The sequence below is a fragment of the Manihot esculenta genome, chromosome 9 (genome assembly GCF_001659605.2).
Source record: "Manihot esculenta cultivar AM560-2 chromosome 9, M.esculenta_v8, whole genome shotgun sequence".
In the NCBI taxonomy this organism is placed as follows: Eukaryota; Viridiplantae; Streptophyta; class Magnoliopsida; order Malpighiales; family Euphorbiaceae; genus Manihot; species Manihot esculenta.
Genome location: NC_035169.2, coordinates 9154095 through 9181683, shown reverse-complemented (window position 1 = coordinate 9181683; position 27589 = coordinate 9154095). Strand labels below are relative to the sequence as shown.

The 27589-nt window shown below is 42.7% G+C and overlaps 1 pseudogene; it reads right to left on the bottom strand.

Moving 5' to 3' along the window:
• Positions 1-2017: 2017 nt before the first annotated feature.
• Positions 2018-27589, bottom strand: part of LOC110608097 — a 43680-nt pseudogene continuing 18108 nt past the window's right edge.

Below are 27589 nucleotides of genomic sequence, written 5' to 3'. Positions count from 1 at the left end.
TATTAAAATAATAAAAAATTTTATTATTAGATAAATATATACTATAAAAAATTTAATAAAGTGATATTGTATATGATAATATTATAATTGTAAATATTTTTTATTTTATTATTAAACTCTTGTATATTAAAAATATTTTTATAAAATATAATAACTATTTTTAACTTAGTATTTGGAGAGTTATTAAATAATATTAACATGTGATTAAACGTATATAAAATTACTTGTACTATTTAATTACAATATTAATATATTAATTTATTAAAATAATAAAAAAATTTATCACTATATAAATATATATTATACGATAAATTATTTTCATACATCTAATCACAATCAAATTATTTGTATGCATCTAATTACAACAAAATTAAACTTTAAAACTATATAATACCAGTAATTTTTTATTTAAAAATTAATAATAAAATATATTAAATATTATAATATTAAAATTATAAAAAAAATTTATTATTATAAAAATATAATATTTTTAAATTAATATAATATAAATATTTTATTATAATATATTAATAATTAAAAATAAAAAAATTAAATCCTAGCGCCACTGTAAGTGGCGCCAGGGAATAATTAAAAAAAAAAAAACAATTATAGCCTGACGCCACTTAAAGTGGCGCTAGGTCTTTGCGCCTGGCACCCTAACCCTAAATGCACAAATATTTTTTTTTCAACCCAAATTCATAAATTAAAAGTCTTCCACCCCTAAATTGACAAAAAACCCTTTAAACACTCTATAACAAAAAGTATTAGGATTTGTTAAGAACATCCACAGTTGTTTGCCAAGTAAAGACAAATTAAAACTCCTAAAGTCCCGAAACCCCATACCCCCCTCCTTCTTCCTGCTACACATCTTCTCCCACGCTAGCCAATTAATACCCCTTCGCCCTTCTCTTTTACCCCCACCAAAAGCCATTGACCATTCTATGCAATTCATTTAAAATAGTAATGGGAATCAAAAAAATATTCATGCAATATGCAGGTATAGCCTGCAACACAAATTTTATGAGAACCTCCCTGCCTGCTCTGGATAGGAATCTGCTGCTCCATGAATTAATCCTCTTCCACATTCTTTCTTTAAGAAAATCTAAAATTGCTTTTTTGTTCCTCCCAATAAGAGAAGGTAACCCCCAGATAAGCACTATGACTCAATGGTGAATGAACATCCAGGATATTACTGATATTAGACTTTATAGAGGAGACCACATTAGGACTGAAGTAAATGCTAGATTTGTTAAAGTTCACCACTTGTCCAGAAACAGCCGCATAGGTATTGAGAATAGATTTAATACTATCTGCTTTCTTTAGTCTAGCATTAAAAAATAGCAGAGAATCATCTACAAAAAATAATGTGAGATCTTTGGGCATCTAACACTTGCCCTACAGCCCTACAACCAGCCCCTAAATTCAGCATTCTAAGTAGTAACGATAAGCCTTCCGCACACACCAAATAGAGATACGGGAAAATAGGATCCCCCTGCCGAAGACCTTTACCAGGCACAATAGGACCAATCCAATCACCATTAAAATTGTTATTGTCCGAAAACCACATAGTCAACCACCTAATCCATTGAGTAAAAAAACCAAATCAATCCAACATGCCTTTTAGAAACTCCCACTATACCATATCATAAGCCTTAGAAATATCGATTTTAAGTGCACAATTACCATCATTTCTTACCCTTATTAATTTTCATATTATGAATCATTTCAAACGCAACCATAACATTATCGGTAATCAATCGATGAGGGATAAAGGCAGACTGATTCTCAGAGATAATGATAGGAAGGACTTTTTTAAATCTGTTCGCTAAAACTTTAGCCACAATCTTATATAACACATTGCATAACGCAATTGGAAGAAAGTCTTTAACAGTTTCAGGGCTATCTACTTTAGGAATCAAAACAATCAATATTTCAGTAAGAGAAGAAGGAAAAGTACCTTGTTGAAGCCATATGCGACAACCATCGAAACATCATTGCCAATCAAGTGCCAAAATCTCTAGTAAAATGTAGGATTTAATCCATCCGGCCCAGGTGCCTTGTCTGGATGCATCTGAAAAAGAGCAGCTCTGAATTCCTCATTCGAAAAGGGAGCACAAAGATCAGCATTATTGACATCACTAATCAAGGGTGGCACCAACTCAAAAACCCATTCACAATCCACAGAACCACTATAAAAAATAGACTGAAAATAATGCAGAACATGATTTTTAATTTTCTGCTCATCCTCAATCTAGATATCCGACGACTCCTTTAATTTAGTAATACGGTTCATTCTTCATCTGCCATTAATTTATGCATGAAAAAAGTTTGTATTTTGGTCCCCATTTTTAAGCCAAAAACACTTTGTCTGTTGTTTAAGTCTAGCTTCTTCCTACTCAAGGAGACGATTCCAATCTTCCTTTAAAAAGGCATGAGAAACATTACTGGGCCCATTATCCAACAATCTCTATGTAGTCTTATTATTTTGCCAAAACTCCCTATTTCTACTCCTACCCCACAACAAAAGAGTAGAAACTAAATCATCATGTTTCATCAAAAGGTTGCGTGGTATAGAATTAACCTAAGCTCCTTTAACAACCTCAGCCAGACCCTCATCGCATAACCATGCATTATCAAATCGAAATCTCCTTTTATCTCCCTTATTATCCTTAGGAGCTGTATTAATCACCAACGGTTTATGATTCGATCTAGGAACATGAACAACCGAACATACAACATTAGTGAATTTACGAGTCCAGTCCTTAGTAGCAAGGGCTCTATGAAGCTTCTCTCTAACCAGATTATTCGACTCCCTGCCCTTCCCCCATGTGAAGAAAGAGCCAACAGTATGTATTTGAACAAGATTACTGTCCTCAAGTGCCTGTCTAAACCCCTGCATAAGATAATTTGGCAAAGTTGCCTCTCCTTCTTTCTTATCTCTCGAGTATAAATCATTAAAGTCTCCCGAACAAAGCCACGAAAGAGAGCTTCTACGAGATAAAGCTCGAATAAGGTTCTAAGACCGACATCGTCGTTGCAATTCTGAAAACCCATAATAACCAGTAAACTTCTATTGAACATTACCTTCTGAAACAATCGAATCAATAAAATTTGAAGAAAAGCCAACCACAGAAATCGACACATGACTCTTTCACATTAACGAAAGGCCTCTTCCCAATCCTTGTCTATCGACTGAGAAGCAACCATCAAAATGTAAAAAACTACGAAAAAAATCTATACGAGAACTAAGAACTTTTGTTTCCATCAAAAATAAAATGTCCGGCTTGTAACTAGTAACCAAATCCTTCAATGCATTAACTGTCTGAGAATTGTCGAGTTCTCGGTAAGTCCAACACAAGACGATCATTTCTTTCGGCTATCTCGACCTTTGACGGGATGAGCCGCTTTACTGTTACCTGTCAAATTAACATTCGCAAGAGTGTTGTTAGAGGCGACATCTTCTTCTTCATCAATAGTTAATTGACGCAGATTGTCTTCTATGGAGGAAGGGAAAAGAAGAAGTTAGGTTTAAGGAAGAGAAAAAAGCGAGAGTATCGAGCCACAGAGGGACCACAGAGGGAAAAAAATTTATCAATATCCTTTTTTTCTTGAGTTTAAACGTCAGTTGAAGTCAATTTACTAAAAAAAGATGTAAAGACTGCTATTGTATAACTTACCTCATGGAATAAATAACTAGTCCAATAGCTACAATGGCAAAAGCAAGATAGTACAACCAGTCAACCTGCAATTAAAGGCACAACCTAATCATCAATGTAATACCCGGCTAGATTTCGGCATCGGAATCCCTACCTTCCGGCGGAATCTCCGTTGGAATCTGGAATTTCTGAAGATGCCAGAGTCTTCTAGAGGAGTAAAATGTGTTTCTAAAATATTTTCACATGATTTTATGGTTTTAATGCAAAAGAAATGGATTTTTGAAAAGAAAAGGCCAAGGAGGAAGGACCCAGGTTCGGCCGCCGAACATGGGGCTGTTTCGGGAGTGCTTTAGGCCTCCGAAAGCTTTGAGGGCATAAACCAGGTTCGGCCACCGAACCTCAAGTTCAGCCGCCGAACATGGGATAGTTTAGGAGGCACTTTAGGCTGCCGAAGGTGGTGAAGTTGCGGAAGCAGCTTAGGCCGCCGAAGGTGGTTGACCGGCCACCTATAAAAGGCCCCCAGACCGAAAATGGGCGAGTTTTCTCCCCATTCTCGAGCTCAGGTGTGTTCATGCCCTCCTTTGGCTGATTTCATGTCTTTTCTTCAATCTCCAAGGTTTTTATAAGTTTTATGGTTGTCTTGAAGGGTTTTAAAGCTTAGATCGAAGTTTTGGAGCTTGGAGATCTTTGGAGCTTGGATTCTCCATATCTTCAAGTTAGGATCGTACCAACCCTCGATCTTCAAGAGGTAAGTGTAGATCATTGCCATCTTTTATGTTTCATAAAGTTTTAAGTAAGTTTAAAGAAGTTTTAATGCTTGAGTATGGGTAGAGATGCATGTTAGGGTTTATGTGGGTTTTATGCCCAATATATGTTTATGTGATGGTTGTGTTGGGTTTAAGTTAGTTTATGCCTCTTTATGCATGTGGGAGTGTGTTTGCATGTTTGGGAGAGCATGTGAGGTTTTGGGTGGTTTGGAGGTTGGTTTTACTTGCGACATGTAACGACCCGGAAATCCGGACCGCTACCGGCGCTAGGATCCAGATCGGCGTAAGGCCGCCGGGATCCGTAGCAAGCCTGACATATATCCTGTAAACCTGTAAATCCCATACATGATCAACAAAACTCATAAACCTGTAAACATTCTCATATAACAACCAAGCTCAACCTGTACATAAACATAAACATATCATAAACCTCCACTGGAGCCCTCATCAAATGCTCCAATGGGGTATCTCATCATACATAAGCTTGGTTGAAACATAACCTCATATCTCATATCATAAAGACCATGTACATACAAGTGGGATTAACAATCTGTATTGGTCAAGCACAACTCTATCCTCAATATTCAAATTACATAACATAACTTTAAAACACTTTACATTACATCATAAAACAATCGTCATGTCCACAATCTAACTATTACATAACATTGCTTCATACTCTGGCTAACCTCCTGGTCTACCCTGTACCTGCACATCTGGGGTTAGGGGAGAGGGGTGAGCTATAAAGCCCAGTGAGCAGAATAGAGAAAACATATATTAAAATATTTCATGCTTCCATGAAATGCAACACATCACAAACATATCACATAAGGATGGTATTGTCACCTATAGTCCTCAACATAGTCCAATCGTGCCAGGGGCGTAGAATGGGCCTCACTGGTCTTTCTCTTACATACATAACATAACATAACATTCCAATATGCCAGGGGCGTAGAATGGGCCTCACTGGTCTTTCTCTTAACATAGTCCAGGGGCGTAGAATGGGCCTCACTGGCAATCCATACCGTATCATCATCATATCATACCATAGGAGGACTAGAGGATCATTCAATAGCCAATCCGCATCCACATCATATTATGCAATGCAACATATTCGTGAATACTAATGTAAACAACCTAAATATATCATGGCATATATGATGCATGAACATGCTCCAAAAAGTTATATTTCATTTATTTAAAAACTTAAGGTTCATTCCACTCACCTCTGGCTGAAGCTCTACAGACTCTGAAGCAGCTATCTCACTGCTGAGGTCCTCGGTTCCTCGGGTCCGAACCTACACTGGTGGACTCCAATGAGGGACCAAACATATATAAACATAACTCTAATAAACTTCCCCAAAAACCCCCCTAAAACATCCTGAAACATTACATAAAAATATGCATGAAATGACTGAACAGGGCACTTTCGGCGGCACCTTCGGCGGCCGAAAGTCCTGGACAGATCCGAAAGTCAGGCACTTTCGGCGGCACCTTCGGCGGCCGAAAGTCCCAGACAGAGACGAAAGTCTCTTTTCGGGGGCAACTTCGGCAGCCGAATGCTGCCTCCACAAAAGAGGGTTCGGCGGCCGAAAGTCACTTCGGCGGCCGAACCTGAGCTTCTCCCGAAGGGCAGAAACTCAGCTCCTCTATGCACATTTTGCCTCCCAAGCTCAAATCATGTAAAAACTAGTTCTAAAACATGCATACTTCACATACATTACACCTAGGGGTCTCAAACTATCATATACCCCAACTACAACACTTCAAACACACAAAAACAAGCTACATTGTTCATCAAAGCATCAAAACCCATAAACTCAACATATACCCTAACATGCATTTCTACCCATAGATCTTGCATAAAACTTAGTTAAAACACATAAGGAGCTTAAGATCGGCTCTTACCTCTTGAAGATCGAGAGGGAGACGACCTAAACTTGGAGATCCACGAAAATGAGCTCCTGAGTTCCCAAAGCTCCAAAACTTGTTTCAAAAGCTTAAATCTTCAAAACCAAGGGAAAACAAGTGAAAATCTTGAAAGATTTAGAGGAAGAACATCAAAAATGGGTGAGGGGCGGCGGAAAGCTCACCTTGGCCGAAAATGGGGAAAAACTCGCCCGTTTTCGGCTAAGGGACCATTTTATAGTGGCTGGCCAGACCACGTTCGGGGGCCGAATGTGCCTCCGCATGCATGCCATGTTCGGCGGCCGAACATGAGGTTCGGCGGCCGAACCTGGACTTCCCTCACTCATGCTTTCGGGGGCCTAACGTGCCTCCAAAACGCATGCATGTTCGGCGGCCGAACTTGACTTTCGGCAGCCGAACCTGGGTTTTCCTCCAAAGACTTTTCATGTAAAAACTCATTAAATTTCATACTTAAAACATTGAAATACATGAAAACATTTTATAAAAACATGTTCTTACCCTTCTAGAGATTTCCGACGTTCGAGATCCCACCGGACGGTAGGGATTCCGATACCGGAGTCTAGCCGGGTATTACATTCTCCCCCCCTTAAGAACATTCGTCCCCGAATGTTCCTCGACTAGTACATAGCATAACAAACAACATAACATACATACAAAACACATAGAGACTAACCTTAAAAGAGATGAGGGTACTGCTGGAGCATAGACTCCCGTGTCTCCCAAGTGCATTCTTCTAAATTGTGGTGGTTCCAAAGGACTTTCACCATCGGGATTTCCTTGTTTCTTAACTTTCTGATCTGGGTGTCTATGATCCGTACTGGCTGTTCAACATAGGTGAGATCCTCTTGGATCTCTACATCAGGCTCACTAAGAACCTTGCTCGGATCTGACACAAACTTCCTCAACATAGAAACATGGAAAACCGGATGGATTCTTTCCATCGAAGCAGGTAAATCCAGCTTGTACGACACATTCCCGATCTTTTGCAAGATTTCAAAGGGTCCGATGTATCGTGGGGCTAGTTTACCTTTCTTCCCGAAGCGAACCACTCCCTTCATTGGAGACACCTTGAGCAATACCAGATCCCCCTCCTGAAACTCTAACTGTCTCCTGCGGACGTCTGCATAACTCTTCTGTCTGCTTGCAGCAGTCTTGATTCTCTCTCTGATGATGGGTACCACCCTGCTGGTGATCTCAACTAACTCAGGCCCTGCTAAGGCCTTCTCTCCAACTTCCTCCCAGCAAACAGGTGACCTGCACTTCCTTCCATATAAAGCTTCATATGGAGCCATCCCGATGCTAGCATGATGACTGTTATTGTAGGCAAACTCCACCAAAGGTAGATGCTGCCGCCAAGAACCGCCAAAGTCCAGCACACACATTCTTAGCATATCTTCTATGGTCTGGATGGTCCTCTCTGACTGTCCATCTGTCTGTGGATGGAAGGCAGTGCTAAAATCCAACCTGGTACCCATGGCATCCTGCAGACTCCGCCAAAACCTAGAGGTGAACTGGGGCCCTCTATCTGACACTATAGAAACGGGAACCCCATGCAGTCTGACAATCTCGTTTACATACACCTGCGCTAACTTGTCCACAGAATAGCCACTCCTGACAGGGATGAAGTGAGCAGATTTGGTGAGTCTGTCCACAATCACCCATATGGAGTCCAATCTGTTGGACGCTGCCGGTAACCCCACTACGAAGTCCATAGCTATATTCTCCTATTTCCACTCTAGAATAGGTAGCGGGTTAAGCATTCCAGCCAGCTTCTGATGTTCCAGCTTCACCCTCTGACATACTTCGCAAGCTGACACAAACTGTGCCACTTCTTTCTTCATCGCTGGCCACCAATAAACCTTCTTTAAATCTCGATACATCTTGGTGGCTCCGGGGTGAACGCTGTATCTTGCATTATGAGCTTCTCTCATAATGTCTCCCTTAAGCCCTATGTCATCTGGTACACATAATCTGCTCCCATAGCGGAGGATCCCCTTATCATCAAACCTAAACTCTTCATTCTTGCCTGACTGAACAGTCCTGGCAATCTTCACTAACTCTGGGTCCTCATGCTGTTTCTGAGCTACCTGCTCCAGAAACACGGGTGTCACCTTCATCTGTGCAATCAAAGTACCTGTACCAGACAACTCCAACTGTAGACCTTCATTCATGAGCTTGTAAAACTCCTTCACCACCGGTCTCCTCTCTGCCGTGATGTGGGATAGACTGCCTAGTGACTTCCGGCTTAGGGCGTCTGCCACGACATTCGCCTTACCCGGATGATACTGGATCTTGCAATCATAGTCACTCAGCAGCTCTACCCATCTCCTCTGCCTCAAGTTCAAATCTCTCTGGCTCAAGATGTGCTGCAGGCTCTTATGATCTGTGAAGATCTCACATTTTACCCCATAGAGGTAATGCCTCCACATCTTGAGTGCAAAGATGACTGCTGCCATCTCAAGATCGTGTGTGGGGTAATTCAACTCATGCCTCTTCAGCTGTCTAGAAGCATAAGCGATCACCTTGCCATTCTGCATCAACACACAACCCAAACCTACTCTGGATGCATCACAGAACACTGTGAAGTCCTCATTGCTAGTTGGCAGAGCTAACACTGGTGCTGAAGTCAACCTTTTCTTAAGCTCCTCAAAACTCTCTTCACACTGATGGGTCCATACGAACCTCTGGTTCTTTCTGGTCAATCTGGTTAGAGGAGCTGCAATCTTTGAGAAGTCCTGAACGAACCTCCTGTAATAACCAGCCAAACCCAAGAAACTTCTGATCTCAGTCACTGTGGTGGGTCTAGGCCAGTTAGTCACAGCCTCCACTTTCTTGGGGTCTACCTCTATTCCATTCTCTGACACTACATGCCCCAAGAATGAGATGCTCCTCAACCAGAACTCACACTTGGAGAACTTGGCATACAAGCCATGTTCCCTCAAGGTCTGTAGAACCAACCTCAGATGATGGGCATGCTCCTCTGCATTCCTGGAATACACTAAGATATCGTCTATGAAGACAATAACGAAGTGATCCAAGTACTGGCTAAACACTCTGTTCATGAGGTCCATGAATGCTGCAGGGGCGTTAGTTAACCCGAACGGCATCACAAGGAACTCAAAATGCCCATATCTGGTCCTGAAGGTTGTCTTTGGTACGTCCTCTTCCCTGATCCTCAACTGATGGTACCCCGATCTCAGATCTATTTTGGAGAAACAACTCGCTCTTGCGAGCTGGTCGAATAGATCGTCGATCCTTGGCAATGGGTACTTGTTCTTGGTAGTGACTTTGTTCAACTGTCTGTAGTCGATACAAAGTCTAAGGAATCCATCCTTCTTCTTTACAAACAGGACTGGAGCACCCCAAGGTGAGGTACTCGGTCGGATGAAGCCCTTATCTACTAGATCTTGCAACTGTTCTTTCAATTCTTTCAACTCAGCTGGGGCCATCCTGTAGGGAGGGATAGAGATCGGTCTCGTTCCAGGCATTAACTCTATCTCGAACTCTATCTCCCTAGCAGGTGGTAAACCTGGAAGCTCGTCTGGGAACACATCTAAGAACTCTCTGACCACTGGCACTGAGGCGGGCTCTCCAACCTGACTGTCTAGCTCTCTCACGTGAGCTATATAACCCTGACAACCCCTCCTGAGCAGCCTACGAGCCTGTAGGGCCGATATCATACCTCTAGGTGTACCCCTTTTGTCTCCTCTGAAGACGACTTCTGACCCATCCTGACATCTGAACTTAACTACCTTGTCCCTGCAGTCCAAGGTAGCACCATGGGTAGATAACCAGTCCATCCCTAGAATGACGTCAAAATCAGTCAACTCTAGAACCACAAGGTCGGCGGACATGCATCTTCCCTCCACAAAAACTGGACTACATTGGCAGACTGACTCTGCCACTGACGGGTCACACTTGGGTCCACTGACCCATAGGGGACACTCTAACTCAGAGACCATCAACCCTAACCTCTGCACGGCTCTCGGAGCGATGAAAGAATGAGATGCACCAGGGTCCATCAATGCATACACATCAGAACAACCAATGATGAGATTACCTGCCACCACGGTGTTGGATGTGTTCGCCTCTTGCTGTGTCATTGTGAAGATCCTCGCTGGAGCTGACGGACCTTCACCTCTGAAACCCGCTGAAGAAGAGGCTGCCCCTCTCCCTCTGCCTCTGCCACTGGCCTGAGTCATGGCTGGAGCTACTGGCTGAGCTACACTGCCTGAACCTGTCTGCTGGGACTGTGCCATAACAGCTGCTCTAGGACAATCCCGAGCCATATGTCCCTCTTGCCCACATCTGAAGCAGGCTCTGGACCCATAGAGGCACACTCCCCTGTGTGGCTTACCACACTTCACACATGCTACATTGTCTGCACCTGAGCTCGAGCCACTTCCTAATCCCAGACCTGACTTGATCTTGCTCCAGAACTTGTTCTTCCTCTGCTTCTTGGTGGTACTGCTCCACCTCTTACTACCTGAACTTAAAGAAGAAGGATCCACTTTTCCCCCTCCTGGGGTCTTGGAACCAGAAGGCTGTGCCACTGACTGCTTGACTTTTCCCTCGATGATAGCACTAGCCTCCATTCTCCTAGCCATATCGACTATGGTGTGAAAACTCTCTCTATCTGCTGACTGTACCAAGGAGGAATACCTGGGATGGAGCTTCATGATATACCTCCTTGACTTCTTCTGATCTGTGCTAAGGTCCTGCCCAGCAAATGGCAGCAACTCCATAAACCTATCAGTATATTCGTCTACACTCATGTCATCAGTCTACCTCAACTGCTCGAATTCTATTATCTTCAATTCCCTTGAACTATCAGGGAAAGCCCATCCTGCAAACTCATTTGCGAAATCCTCCCATGGAAGACTGTCCACCCTCGGTTTGATGTAGTTCTTGAACCACTCACGGGCCTTCTTGCATTTTAGGGTGAACCCAGCCATCTGAATGGCTCTACTGTCATCCGCCCCTATCTCGTCTGTTATCATTTTGACCCTTTCCAGATACGCAAATGGGTCATCACCACTATCATATTGGGGAGCACCCAGCTTCATGTAGTCGGTCATCTTGACCTTGCTCCCTCTGGATGAGCTAGGGTTAGGAGGTTGAGTAACTGGGGCTGCTGGTTCTGTAGGTGGTGGAGGTGGGGCAACATTTTCTGTGGTAGGGTTTTCTGGATTTGGGTGATAGGGTGGTGGTGGATACATAGGATACTGTGGGTATGGTGGGTAGTATGGTGGGTATGGCATCTGTGTGGGGTAAGGGCTAAAACTAGGGTAATCCGACGTGCCTCCCATCGAATACCCGGGGTGTTGCGAGAAATGTGGGTAGTGGGGTGACTGAACAAATCCCGAGGCCTGAGTGCCTCCTTGGGACTCTCCCATTCCCTCTTCTGACATACTAACCCCCAAACTGCCATCCCTCCTCTGGTCCACATCCATGTCATCTCCCACATCTTCTGACATACCACCTTGAACTGTTCCTCGTACTGATCTGCTTCTTCCCAGATCTAAAGACCTTCTAGGGTCTCTCACTGCTCGGTCCCTGTTGGACCTGCTAGACATTGCCCTAGGCAATGTTGGAGGACGGGCGCTCATGCCCTCATCCTCAGGTGGTACTCCAGTCAATCTTGCTGATCGACGAGTTCCTCTCATCCTGTTTTCTGAAAAACAGTGCACATCACAAGCAACATTAGCATCATATGGTTCATGTGGGCACACATGAACCCGCATCACATACATCACATATCATAGTACATCATTAATGCACATGCATATTATCATGGCATTTCACATCATCATGCAAGACAGGACTCCACATCCAATCCTAGTGGACATGATCTTTCCTATTGTGCTTGACCTTCTATAACATCTATGAACCCGACACTCTAGGTCCGACCATATGAACCTAGGGCTTTGATACCATTCTGTAACGACCCGGAAATCCGGACCGCTACCGGCGCTAGGATCCAGATCGGCGTAAGGCCGCCGGGATCCGTAGCAAGCCTGACATATATCCTGTAAACCTGTAAATCCCATACATGATCAACAAAACTCATAAACCTGTAAACATTCTCATATAACAACCAAGCTCAACCTGTACATAAACATAAACATATCATAAACCTCCACTAGAGCCCTCATCAAATGCTCCAATGGGGTATCTCATCATACATAAGCTTGGTTGAAACATAACCTCATATCTCATATCATAAAGACCATGTACATACAAGTGGGATTAACAATCTGTATTGGTCAAGCACAACTCTATCCTCAATATTCAAATTACATAACATAACTTTAAAACACTTTACATTACATCATAAAACAATCGTCATGTCCACAATCTAACTATTACATAACATTGCTTCATACTCTGGCTAACCTCCTGGTCTACCCTGTACCTGCACATCTGGGGTTAGGGGAGAGGGGTGAGCTATAAAGCCCAGTGAGCAGAATAGAGAAAAACATATATTAAATATTTCATGCTTCCATGAAATGCAACACATCACAAACATATCACATAAGGATGGTATTGTCACCTATAGTCCTCAACATAGTCCAATCGTGCCAGGGGCGTAGAATGGGCCTCACTGGTCTTTCTCTTACATACATAACATAACATAACATTCCAATATGCCAGGGGCGTAGAATGGGCCTCACTGGTCTTTCTCTTAACATAGTCCAGGGGCGTAGAATGGGCCTCACTGGCAATCCATACCGTATCATCATCATATCATACCATAGGAGGACTAGAGGATCATTCAATAGCCAATCCGCATCCACATCATATTATGCAATGCAACATATTCGTGAATACTAATGTAAACAACCTAAATATATCATGGCATATATGATGCATGAACATGCTCCAAAAAGTTATATTTCATTTATTTAAAAACTTAAGGTTCATTCCACTCACCTCTGGCTGAAGCTCTACAGACTCTGAAGCAGCTATCTCACTGCTGAGGTCCTCGGTTCCTCGGGTCCGAACCTACACAGGTGGACTCCAATGAGGGACCAAACATATATAAACATAACTCTAATAAACTTCCCCAAAAACCCCCTAAAACATCCTGAAACATTACATAAAAATATGCATGAAATGACTTAACAGGGCACTTTCGGCGGCACCTTCGGCGGCCGAAAGTCCTGGACAGATCCGAAAGTCAAGCACTTTCGGCGGCACCTTCGGCGGCCGAAAGTCCCAGACAGAGACGAAAGTCTCTTTTCGGGGGCAACTTCGGCAGCCGAATGCTGCCTCCACAAAAGAGGGTTCGGCGGCCGAAAGTCACTTCGGCGGCCGAACCTGAGCTTCTCCCGAAGGGCAGAAACTCAGCTCCTCTATGCACATTTTGCCTCCCAAGCTCAAATCATGTAAAAACTAGTTCTAAAACATGCATACCTTCACATACATTACACCTAGGGGTCTCAAGCTATCATATACCCCAACTACAACACTTCAAACAACACATAAACAAGCTACATTGTTCATCAAAGCATCAAAACCCATAAACTCAACATATACCCTAACATGCATTTCTACCCATAGATCTTGCATAAAACTTAGTTAAAACACATAAGGAGCTTAAGATCGGCTCTTACCTCTTGAAGATCGAGAGGGAGACGACCTAAACTTGGAGATCCACGAAAATGAGCTCCTGAGTTCCCAAAGCTCCAAAACTTGTTTCAAAAGCTTAAATCTTCAAAACCAAGGGAAAACAAGTGAAAATCTTGAAAGATTTAGAGGAAGAACATCAAAAATGGGTGAGGGGCGGCAGAAAGCTCACCTTGGCTGAAAATGGGGAAAAACTCGCCCGTTTTTCGGCTAAGGGACCCTTTTATAGTGGCTGGCCAGACCACGTTCGGGGGCCGAATGTGCCTCCGCATGCATGCCATGTTCGGCGGCCGAACATGAGGTTCGGCGACCGAACCTGGACTTCCCTCACTCATGCTTTCGGGGGCCTAACGTGCCTCCAAAACGCATGCATGTTCGGCGGCCGAACTTGACTTTCGGCGGCTGAACCTGGGTTTTCCTCCAAAGACTTTTCATGTAAAAACTCATTAAATTTCATACTTAAAACATTGAAATACATGAAAACATTTTATAAAAACATGTTCTTACCCTTCTAGAGATTTCCGACGTTCGAGATCCCACCGGACGGTAGGGATTCCGATACCGGAGTCTAGCCGGGTATTACACGACAGATTTGGACCTGCTGTTCGGAGGGAACCAGGTTTGGCTGCCGAAGGTATGTTCGGCTGCCGAACCTACATGGAAGACAGCTTTGGCCGCCTAACGTGGCCCCGAAGGCCAAGACTTTCGGATCTGTGAGAGGCTTCGGCCGCCGAACCTGCCGCCGAAGGTGCCTGACTTTCGGCTCTGGAAGGACTTTCGGCCGCCGAAAGTGCCCCCGAACCTGCATGGCTTTCGGCTCTGGAAGGGACATTCGGCCGCCGAAGGTGCCACCGAAAGTGCCCTGTCCAGCCTTTTCATGGTTGTTTTCTATGCATGTTTTGAGATTGTTTGAGGGGGTTTTTGGGGAGTTGTTTATGAGTTGTTTAGAGTCTTGTTAGATTGTGTTTGGCACCTCATTCGAGTCCACCTGTGTAGGATCGGACCCGAGGAACCAAGGAGGCCAGTAGTGTTAGCTGTTGCAGAGTCAGTCCAGCGTCTGTCAGAGGTGAGTAGAACTAACTCAAATGTTTTAAGCATGTTACACGTATCATGAATACCATGTATATGTAGTAGGTTGCTTGCATTAGAAATCACGAATATGCTGCATTGCATAATTTGCTGTTAGTGTGGATGGACCAAGGCGACCCCAATAGCCCTAGCTATGATATGTTACAGAAGTCCTGAGGAGCCCCTTTGAGGGCCGGGCATAATGAAGTCCTGAGGAGCCCGAAGGGCCGGGCACCATGATATGTTACAGACAGAGGGAGTTTTGGTGGTCATGTCCATCCGTGTTGTGAAATGTTTGTGCTATGACGCATTCCATGAAAGCATATGATTTATTATTGTTTTCCATGTTCTGCTCACTGGGCTTTTTAGCTCACCCCTCTCCCCTAACCCCAGGTTTGCAGGTCAGAGGTAGTCCTGGAGGATGTCAAGGGTAAAGATTCTGGTTTTGTAATAGATTAGTAGTGGACATGTAATGTAAATTGATAAAATGTATTGCAAGATAATGTAATGTAATATAACGTCAAGTAGAGTTATGTGATGGATTAGTATTGTGCTTGGCCCTAAGGCTTGGTTAGTCCCTTTTTAGTACATGATGTATGTAATGTTTTAAATGTTGAGTTGTGTGTAAACCAAACTTGTGGCATGTGATGTTTACCACGCTAGAGTATTTGATGAAGACTCTAGTGGAGGTCTTATGCTTATGGTTATGATGCATGCACAGGTTAGGTTTTAGTTCATCGGATGTGATCTAAGCTTGATGTATATTATGTTGACCCAGCTAGAGCATTTGTTGAGGGCTCTAGTATGGGGTTCTTTTATATTTCCAGTTATGTAGTATACAGTTCAAACTCGGTATATACATCAGATGTTTAAAGTTTTTATGTTAATGTTTTGATTATGTATGAGATTTGACCAGGTGATAGGAGGTATGTTAGGCTCGCTACGTGTAATACCCGGCTAGACTCCGGTATCGGAATTCCTACCGTCCGGTGGAATCTCGTATGTCGGAAGCCTCTAGTAGGGTAAAACCATGTTTTTATAAAATGTTTTAATGTGTTTTATGTTTTAAGCATGAAAGAAAATGAGTTTTTGCATGAAAATAGCTTTGGAGTAAACTCAGGTTCGGCCGCCGAACCTCAAGTTCGGCCGCCGAACCTCAAGTTCCGCCGCCGAACATGCATGCGTTGCGGGTGTGCTTTAGGCCCCCGAAAGCATAAGTGAGGGAAGTCCAGGTTCGGCCGCCGAACCTCAAGTTCGGCCGCCGAACATGGCATGCATGCGGAGGCACATTCGGCCCCCGAACGTGGTCGGGCCAGCCACTATAAAAGGGTCCCTTAGCCGAAAACGGGCGAGCTTTTTCCCCATTTTCGGCCAAGGTGAGTCTCCGCCGCCCCTCACCCATCTTTGATGTTCTTCCTCTAAATCTCTCAAGATTTTCACTTGTTTTCACGTTGTTTTGAAGATTTGAGCTTTTGAGCAAAGTTTTGGAGCTTGGAAGTTCAAGAACCCAATTTCTCCCAACTTCGAGTTTAGGTCGTCTCTCTCTCGATCTTCAAGAGGTAAGAGCCGATCTTAAGCTCATTGCATGTTTAAGTAAGTTTTCAGTATATCTATGGGTTAGAATGCATGTTTAGGTTATGGTTATGTTTTTGGAGTTTATGGATATAAATGTATGTTCATGAACAATGTGGATGCTTGATGTGTTGTAGATGGGGTTTATGATGGTTTGAGGCCCCTAGGAACATGTATGCTTGTGTTTGTGTGTTGTAGAATAGGTTTGATGCATGTTGGAAAGGTTTGGAGGCGAAATGTGCATTGGGAGCCAAGTTTCTGCCCTTTGGCAGAAACCAGGTTCGGCAGCCGAAGGTGTAATACCCGGCTAGACTCCGGTATCGGAATTCCTACCGTCCGGTGGAATCTCGGATGTCGGAAACCTCTAGAAGGGTAAAAGTATGTTGTTATGAAATATTTTCATGTTTTTAATGATTTTAAGTATGAAATTTAATGAGTTTTTACATGAAAAGTCTTTGGAGGAAAACCCAGGTTCGGCCGCCGAAAGTCAAGTTCGGCCGCCGAACATGCATGCGTTTTGGAGGCACGTTAGGCCCCCGAAAGCATGAGTGAGGGAAGTCCAGGTTCGGCCGCCGAACCTCATGTTCGGCCGCCGAACATGGCATGCATGCGGAGGCACATTCGGCCCCCGAACGTGGTCTGGCCAGCCACTATAAAAGGGTCCCTTAGCCGAAAACGGGCGAGTTTTTCCCCATTTTCGGCCAAGGTGAGCTTTCCGCCGCCCCTCACCCATTTTTGATGTTCTTCCTCTAAATCTTTCAAGATTTTCACTTGTTTTCCCTTGGTTTTGAAGATTTAAGCTTTTGAAACAAGTTTTGGAGCTTTGGGAACTCAGGAGCTCATTTTCGTGGATCTCCAAGTTTAGGTCGTCTTCCTCTCGATCTTCAAGAGGTAAGAGCCGATCTTAAGCTCCTTATGTGTTTTAAATAAGTTTTATGCAAGATCTATGGGTAGAAATGCATGTTAGGGTATATGTTGAGTTTATGGGTTTTGATGCCTTGATGAACAATGTAGCTTGTTTTTGTGTGTTTGAAGTGTTGTAGTTGGGGTATATGATAGCTTGAGACCCCTAGGTGTAATGTATGTGAGGTATGCATGTTTTAGAACTAGTTTTTACATGATTTGAGCTTGGGAGGCAAAATGTGCATAGAGGAGCTGAGTTTCTGCCCTTCGGGAGAAGCTCAGGTTCGGCCGCCGAAGTGACTTTCGGCCGCCGAACCCTCTTTTGTGGAGGCAGCATTCGGCTGCCGAAGTTGCCCCCGAAAAGAGACTTTCGTCTCTGTCTGGGACTTTCGGCCGCCGAAGGTGCCGCCGAAAGTGCCTGACTTTCGGATCTGTCCAGGACTTTCGGCCGCCGAAGGTGCCGCCGAAAGTGCCCTGTTCAGCCATTTCATGCATATTTTTATGTGGTGTTTTCATGATGTTCTAGGGGGTTTTTGGGGAGTATTTTTAGAGTCATGTTTATGTATGTCTGGTCCCTCATTTGAGTCCACCTGTGTAGGTTCGGACCCGAGAAATCAGGGACCCCAGCAGTGAGATAGCTGCTTCAGAGTCTGTTGAGCTTCAGCTAAGAGGTGAGTGGAATAAACCTTAAGTTTTTAAATAAATGAAATATAATTTTTTGGAGCATGTTCATGCATCATATATGCCATGCGATATTTTAGGATTGTTTGCATTAGTATTCACGAATATGTTGCATTGCATAATTTGATGTGGATGCGGATTGGTCATTGGATGATCCTCTAGTCCTCCTATGCTATGATATGATGATGATACGGTACGGATTGCCAGTGAGGCCCATTCTACGCCCCTGGACTATGTTAAGAGAAAGACCAGTGAGGCCCATTCTACGCCCCTGGCATATTGGAATGTTATGTTATGTTATGTATGTAAGAGAAAGACCAGTGAGGCCCATTCTACGCCCCTGGCACGATTGGACTATGTTGAGGACTATAGGTGACAATACCATCCTTATGTGATATGTTTGTGATGTCTTGCATTTCATGGAAGCATGAAATATTTAATATATGTTTTCTCTATTCTGCTCACTGGGATTTATAGCTCACCCCTCTCCCCTAACCCCAGATGTGCAGGTACAGGGTAGACCAGGAGGTTAGCCAGAGTATGAAGTAATGTTATGTAATAGTTAGATTGTGGACATGACAATTGTATTATGATGTAATGTAAAAGTGTTTTAAGTTATGTTATGTAATTTGAATATTGAGGATAGAGTTGTGCTTGACCAATACAGATTGTTAATCCCACTTGCATGTACATGGTCTTTATGATATGAGATATGAGGTTATGTTTCAACCAAGCTTATGTATGATGAGTTACCCCATTGGAGCATTTGATGAGGGCTCCAGTGGAGGTTTATGATATGTTTATGTTTATGTACAGGTTGAGCTTGGTTGTTATATGAGAATGTTTATAGGTTTATGAGTATTGTTGATCATGTATGGGATTAAACTGGATTACAGGTTATGTTAGGCTTGCTACGGGTCCCGGCGGCCTTACGCCGATCTGGATCCTAGCGCCGGTAGCGGTTCGGATTTTCGGGCTGTTACAGAATGGTATCAGAGCCCTAGGTTCATATGATCGGACCTAGAGTGTCGGGCTCATAGATGTTCTAGAAGGTCAAGCACAATAGGAAAGGTCATGTCCACTAGGATAGGATGTGGAGTCCTGTCTTACATGATGATGTGATATGCCATGATTATATGCATGTGCATAAATGATATGTTATGTATGCGATGTATGTGATGCGGGTTCATGTGTGCCCACATGAACCATATGATGCTAGTGTTTGTGCTATGTGTAGTTTTTCAGAAAACAGGATGAGAGGAACTCATCGATCTGCACGATTGACTGGAGTGCCACCTGAGGATGAGGGCATGAGCGCCCGTCCTCCAGCGTTGCCTAGGGCAATGTCTAGTAGGTCCAGCAGGGACCGAGCAATGAGAGACCCTAGAAGGTCTTTGGATTTGGACAGAAGCAGATCTGTGAGGGGAACAGTACAAGGGAGAATGTCAGTGGATGTGGAGGACGGTATGGATGTAGACCAGAGGAGGGATGGCAGTTTGGGGATGAGTATGTCAGAGGAAGGCATGGGAGAGTCCCAAGGAGGCACTCAGGCCTCGGGTTTTGTTCAGCCATCTCATTACCCACCTTTCTCACAGAATCCCGGGTATTCGATGGGAGGTACATCGGATTACCCTAATTTTAGCCCTTACCCCACTGATAGGCGGTTGTCGAAGCCGTCAAAAATAAACCTATTAAACAATCAACAATAAACTTGTAGATAGTGGCAATAGGGTCGAACCACAGGGAATTGACACTAAAGGCTTTCCTAATAATGACCAAGATAAATAAATGACAAATAATTAAAAGAGGGGGGTTTGATTTGATGAATTAATACTAAATAGAAGAAAGCAATAATTTAAAGATGAGTAAATCAATAAGAGAAAAGCTTCTAGTTGAAGTATGGATCTTTTTCAGATTGTTTAGAATTGATCATTGATTCTTTAATACTCCTATTTATCTCAATAAATTAGTTTAGGATGTGGAAGACGCTTCTCACAATCCAAATTCCTCCTTAGTTCTAGTTTGATTAGGAAACGTTCGCTAATCAAACACTAATCAACAAGTTGCCAAGGAACGTCCTTGGGGCATTATAGCATCGAACAACTGTTGACTGCATTAAGACTTAGAGAAACCCAATTCTATCCTTGCCAACCGCGTGGTCAAGTTTAGATTATGCAATTTGATTAAATGTGTGTTAAATAATCTAAGCAATTACGGACCTAAACTATTCAAACAATTGTTACTCAAGCAATTAAAAGCAATAGGCCTAAATTGATTCTAAAAGCAAAGCAACAATTATAGAAAGATCAAATTGCATAAATATTGAAAATAAATAGAAGTTTAACAATGGAGATTTAAATCTCCCAATTCATCACAAATCTGAATTTTCCAACTTCAACTAGAAAAGAAAGTGTTTAGCCACTCATGGTGGACAAAATCACAAAAGAAAAGAAGAAAGAAGAGATTGCTGTGTTTCTGGAGAGTTTCTGAAGCTGAGAGATGATCAGAAGATGCCTTTGCTGGTTTTGAGACTCCCCTTTTATAGCTGAAGAATTCTCTAGGGTTTTGAAATCCCTTTTTGATTTGGTGTTGGACTCCTCTTTTGATGTTGAATTTAATTGCAATTGGATTTCCTTGGATGAGAAGCTCTTTCGTGGCTCTTGGATTTGTGTTGGAAGTGATTGGATTGGATTTGGACTTCTGAAAATTCGGATTTCTGTTTGCTGCCCATTTTCCCGCTCTGCTGTAATTTTCTGCTGTCAGAGTGATTTGCCCGGTGCTTTGACCAGTTTCCTCAAGTGATTGGGCAAATCACTGGGCAGATCGTTTTTCTGTGAGTCAGTACTCTATGTCTTCTGCGAGTGATTTGGCCAGTGATCTTCGAGTTTCTTGGGCAAATCACTGCCCATATCACTGCTGTCTGTTGTCTCCGGGTTTCTGCTTTAGCTTTGATCTGGGCAGTGACTGGAGTAGATTTTTGGGCAAATCACTGGGCAAATCACCCTTTTGTAAATTTTCTGCACTTTTTCTCCAATTTTGCAATTTCTTCCTTTTCTGTAAAAACAAGATAAAAACCATAAATTAAACTAAAAAATGTGTAAATAAGCAATAATAATTATGATAAAAATGTGGCTAAATTATGCTTGATCAAATACCCCCACACCTAGCTTTTTGCTTGTCCTCAAGCAACAAATAACTTAGCCAATCAAGCCCCCTTTTTCTTTAGAGCCTAAGTACCACTTAATCAGCCCCCCCTAGACTCCTAATCTGAATTATCACAGTATAGAGTACATGCTCTAAGGTCATCCTCTCCTTTCCTTGTTTCCTTTCACCTACCATGGTCAAGAGAAAGGTTTTTGGCTCAATCATGCTTATTCCTTTATGTTAGTTTTAATGCAACCCCTAGGAGTGACTTGCCCCTTTTCTTCTCTATTTCTTTTTGTTTTTATTTTCAGCAGCACTTATTCTTATCCTTGCCTGAAAAAGTCACTAACCTTTTTACGCGATTGTGCACATGGGTGATACACCCCCGGTTACTCAGTTAGTCACTTGTTCAAGTGGCTACTAGCTCTGTTCATAGTCTAGACCATCGAAACTTATTTTCTTGAAAAAGTTACTGACCTTTTTACGCGATTGTGTACATGGGTGATACACCTCCGGTTACTCAGTCAGTTACTTCTCCAAGTGGCTATTAGGCTCAGTTCATAGTCTTAGACCATTGGAACAAGTTTGTGATTTGTGCTTTGTGCTGGTTTTTCATGATAATTTGGGCAAATCAGCTCATAGGGAGTTACACTAGCTTTGTGTTTGCATGTATTTGTATTTTTATTTCCCTTGACCTTAGCACATTTAAGGATTCAATTCAAGAGAAAAACTCCCTAAGTGAAGGTAACATACTGTGAATGATTCAATTTAGGCTTAAAGGGGTGGCAAATCAATGGGGTCATGAGATAAGGGTACTCTTTCAACCTTGTTATCTATGTTGAGTAGAGCAATTAGCTACAAAATTCTGTGTGTGTGTGCAAAAAGTGTGAAGAAAGAAAAAAAAAAAAAATTTGGTGTGTGCAATAAGGGGTAAAAATAATGCAAAAAGAAACAAAAAGAAATAAAAAAAAAATGGAAAGATGGTGTGATCAGTGAATAAAGACTCTCTAGTACCCCCACACCTATCCCACATATTGTCCTCAATGTGTGAATAAACATATAGAAAAATGAAGGAGAAAAGGGAAAGATATTTCCTGGCCTGGGGGTGATTTGACCAGTGACTTGGGCAAGTACTGGGCAAATCACTGGGCAAATAGCTATCTGTCACGGTGCTGGGGCAGAAAATGGTGAACCAGCAGCTGCAACATGCTTTCCATGTGCTGCATCCTATCTTGAGCCTCCACCGAATGGTCTTGAGGTGCCTTTTATGTCCTCCAAGGTCCACCCAATTGCTTTCTTGTGCTTCCTCAACACATCAAGGAGCTTTTCCTCTTCTTCTTGGCTGAGCTGGTTGGAAATAATTACTGGAAGTGTATTTCCAGCTCCCAAGTAGGCATATTTGAGGTGGCTAGGCAAGGGTTTCAGATCTGGTGCATTCTCTGTCTGCTGGTTTTTTGTCTGCTTACTGTCTGATTTGAGCTGTGATTTGAGCAGATTTTCTGGTATTCTGGGCAAATCACTGGGCAAATCACTCACTTCCAGCAAGTTACAGCAGTCTGCTGTTTTCTTTGTTTCAGTGATGTTGCTGTCCACTTCTTCTCTCCTGCAAAGACCTTCATAGAGTAAGTTTTCTTGATCAAAATAAAAAATTTCTTGACTTAAATCATCAATTATATCAAGGCCATAAACAGGAGAAACATCATTGGGGAATTTCATGGCATCATAAACATTAAATTTTATAATTTCCCCTTCAAACTCCATGGTCAATGTGCCATCATACACATCAATTTTTGTTCTTGCTGTGCTCAAGAATGGTCTCCCAAGTAAGATATCAGAGGTGATGTTGCCCTTGTCCTCCTCCATGTCAATCACATAAAAATCAGCTGGGAAGACTAGTTGGTCCACTTGCACCAACACATCTTCAAGCACTCCCTTGGGGTAGACAATGGATCGGTCAGCCAATTGGATCACAATGTTGGTGCCCTTGAGTGTACCTGCATTTAACAAGTTAAAAATAGAAAGGGGCATAACATTAATTGAAGCTCCAAGGTCACACATGGCTTTCTTTATTCCCACATTGCCTATCTTGCATGAAATGGCAAACATTCCTCTATCCTTGCATTTGGTGGGAAGTTTCCTTTGAATGACAGCTGAGACACACTCCCCCACACTTACCTTTTTATGTTCAGCAAGTTTCCTCCTATTGGTGCATAGCTCTTTGAGAAATTTAGCATACCTTGGTATTTGTTTGATAGCATCAAGTAGAGGTATGTTGATTTCTACCTTGCGAAGTGGCTCCAATATCTTTTTTTCCTCTTTCTCCTTTTGGGACCTTGCAAATCTCTTTGGGAAGGGAGGAAGTACCTTGAATTTCTCCATAGGTTGCTGTTTCTGCCTTTGGCTGGATTCTGCCTGGTCTGTTGATTTGGGCAGATCACTGCTGGACAGCTTAGTTTGCCCAGCGATCGGGTCAGAATTGGGCAAATCACTGCCCTGATCACTTTCTGGCAGAATTTCTTCCCTGGTCTGTTTTTGCAATTTTTCAACCCTATTGTCTTGCAACTCCTTTCCACTCCTCAATGTGATGGCACTAACATATTGTCTTGGATTTACCTCAGTTTGGGAGGGTAAACAACAACTTTCCTGTGCTAGCAATCTGGTTGTGCTGGATTCTCCAGGGGGCTGGTCTGTTTCAGAAATTTCAGCAGATTTTGGTTCAGTTGGGGCACTTCCAGCAGTTGCTGATTTATGGACAGCAGCAGGGGATGTAACAGTGGCTGATTCAATACTTGTTGATTTTTGGACAGCCGGTTCAGCAATTGCTGGTGTAATTGTGGAAGCTTCAGCAGTGGCAGGCGTGGCAGTGGATGAATTTGCTGGTGCAGCAACAAAATCTGCAGGTGCAGAAAAATCTGCTGGTTCAGTTGGGGCAATTTCTGAGGTTGCTGATTTTTGGACAGCAGGTGCTGTTTCTGCAGTGTATATTTCTGATTCAGCTGGTTCAGCAACAAGTGTAGTGGTGATTTGTGCAGCAGACTCTACAGCTCGGTCTGTTTCTTCATCATCGTCCCATAGATCTTGAAGCTCTTCCTCTCTTCTTAATATGTATGCGTCCACTGAGTTGACCGCTTGATCCACTTGCTGTTGGAGAATTTTCCCAGAAATTTCCAATTTCCTCACCATCTCTTCAAGTTCCATATTGGAGTTTTGAGGTGTTGCTTGGGCTTGATAGTTTTGGTAGTAGTCAGCCCTTGCATAGCCATAATTCGGATTGTCCCCCCAACATGGGTTGTATTGCAGATCGCTTTGGTAGTCATGGTAGTGGTCTGTCCTAGCATAGCCATAGCTCAGATTGTCTCTCCAACCTGTATTGTATGTGTCAAGGTAGGGATTATGTCTTGGCTGTCCATAGAATCCTTCAAATGCATGTGCTTCTTGAAGTTGTTGAACTTGTCGAGCTTGACCATAATTTCTCACCATAGAGGTTAGTTCAGAAATTTGAGAAGAGAGAAAAGACATACTTACCGTAGCCATGCTTGTAAATCAGCCCTGGTCATAAAAGGAAAATACGTTAGTTTAAATCAACTCCCCGGCAACGGCGCCAATTTTTGATAGGCGGTTGTCGAAGCCGTCAAAAATAAACCTATTAAACAATCAACAATAAACTTGTAGATAGTGGCAATAGGGTCGAACCACAGGGAATTGACACTAAAGGCTTTCCTAATAATGACCAAGATAAATAAATGACAAATAATTAAAAGAGGGGGGTTTGATTTGATGAATTAATACTAAATAGAAGAAAGCAATAATTTAAAGATGAGTAAATCAATAAGAGAAAAGCTTCTAGTTGAAGTATGGATCTTTTTCAGATTGTTTAGAATTGATCATTGATTCTTTAATACTCCTATTTATCTCAATAAATTAGTTTAGGATGTGGAAGACGCTTCTCACAATCCAAATTCCTCCTTAGTTCTAGTTTGATTAGGAAACGTTCGCTAATCAAACACTAATCAACAAGTTGCCAAGGAACGTCCTTGGGGCATTATAGCATCGAACAACTGTTGACTGCATTAAGACTTAGAGAAACCCAATTCTATCCTTGCCAACCGCGTGGTCAAGTTTAGATTATGCAATTTGATTAAATGTGTGTTAAATAATCTAAGCAATTACGGACCTAAACTATTCAAACAATTGTTACTCAAGCAATTAAAAGCAATAGGCCTAAATTGATTCTAAAAGCAAAGCAACAATTATAGAAAGATCAAATTGCATAAATATTGAAAATAAATAGAAGTTTAACAATGGAGATTTAAATCTCCCAATTCATCACAAATCTGAATTTTCCAACTTCAACTAGAAAAGAAAGTGTTTAGCCACTCATGGTGGACAAAATCACAAAAGAAAAGAAGAAAGAAGAGATTGCTGTGTTTCTGGAGAGTTTCTGAAGCTGAGAGATGATCAGAAGATGCCTTTGCTGGTTTTGAGACTCCCCTTTTATAGCTGAAGAATTCTCTAGGGTTTTGAAATCCTTTTTTGATTTGGTGTTGGACTCCTCTTTTGATGTTGAATTTAATTGCAATTGGATTTCCTTGGATGAGAAGCTCTTTCGTGGCTCTTGGATTTGTGTTGGAAGTGATTGGATTGGATTTGGACTTCTGAAAATTCAGATTTCTTTTTGCTGCCCATTTTCCCGCTCTGCTGTAATTTTCTGCTGTCAGAGTGATTTGCCCGGTGCTTTGACCAGTTTCCTCAAGTGATTGGGCAAATCACTGGGCAGATCGTTTTTCTGTGAGTCAGTACTCTATGTCTTCTGCGAGTGATTTGGCCAGTGATCTTCGAGTTTCTTGGGCAAATCACTGCCCATATCACTGCTGTCTGTTGTCTCCGGGTTTCTGCTTTAGCTTTGATCTGGGCAGTGACTGGAGTAGATTTTTGGGCAAATCACTGGGCAAATCACCCTTTTGTAAATTTTCTGCACTTTTTCTCCAATTTTGCAATTTCTTCCTTTTCTGTAAAAACAAGATAAAAACCATAAATTAAACTAAAAAATGTGTAAATAAGCAATAATAATTATGATAAAAATGTGGCTAAATTATGCTTGATCACCCACACAGATGCCATACCCACCATATTACCCACCATACCCACCGTACCCTATGTATCCACCACCAGCAGCACCTACTGTCCCAGAAACCCAAATACCTCAACCTAGCTCATCTGGAGGGAGCAAGGTCAGAATGACTGATTATATGAAGTTGGGTGCTCCCCAATATGATAGTGGTGATGACCCATTTGCGTATCTGGAAAGGGTCAAAATGATAACAGACGAGATAGGGGCGGATGACAGTAGAGCCATTCAGATGGCTGGGTTCACCCTAAAATGCAAGAAGGCCCGTGAGTGGTTCAAGAACTACATCAAACCGAGGGTGGACAGTCTTCCATGGGAGGAGTTTGCTAATGAATTTGCAGGATGGGCTTTCCCTGATAGTTCAAGGGAATTGAAGATGATAGAATTCGAGTAGTTGAGGCAGACTGATGACATGAGTGTAGACGAATATACTGATAGGTTTATGGAGTTGCTGCCATTTGCTGGGCAGGACCTTAGCACAGATCAGAAGAAGTCAAGGAGGTATATCATGAAGCTCCATCCCAGGTATTCCTCCTTGGTACAGTCAGCAGATAGAGAGAGTTTTCACACCATAGTCGATATGGCTAGGAGAATGGAGGCTAGTGCTATCATCGAGGGAAAAGTCAAGCAGTCAGTGGCACAGCCTTCCGGTTCCAAAACCCCAGGTAGGGAAAGAGTGGATCCTTCTTCCTTAAATTCAGGTAGTAAGAGGTGGAGCAGTACCACCAAGAAGCAGAAGAAGAACAAGTTCTGGAGCAAGATCAAGTCAGGTCTGGGATTAGGAAGTGGCTCGAGCTCAGGTGCAGACAATGTAGCATGTGTGAAGTGTGGTAAGCCACACCGGGGAGTGTGCCTCTATGGGTCCAGAGCCTGCTTCAGATGTGGGCAAGAGGGACATATGGCTCGGGATTGTCCTAGAGCAGCTGTTATGGCACAGTCCCAGCAGACAGGTTCAGGCAGTGTAGCTCAGCCAGTAGCTCCAGCACTAACTCAAGCCAGCGGCAGAGGTAGAGGGAGAGGAACAGCCTCTTCTTCAGCGGGTTTCAGAGGTGAAGGTCCGTCAGCTCCAGCGAGGATCTTCACAATGACACAGCAAGAGGCGAACACATCCA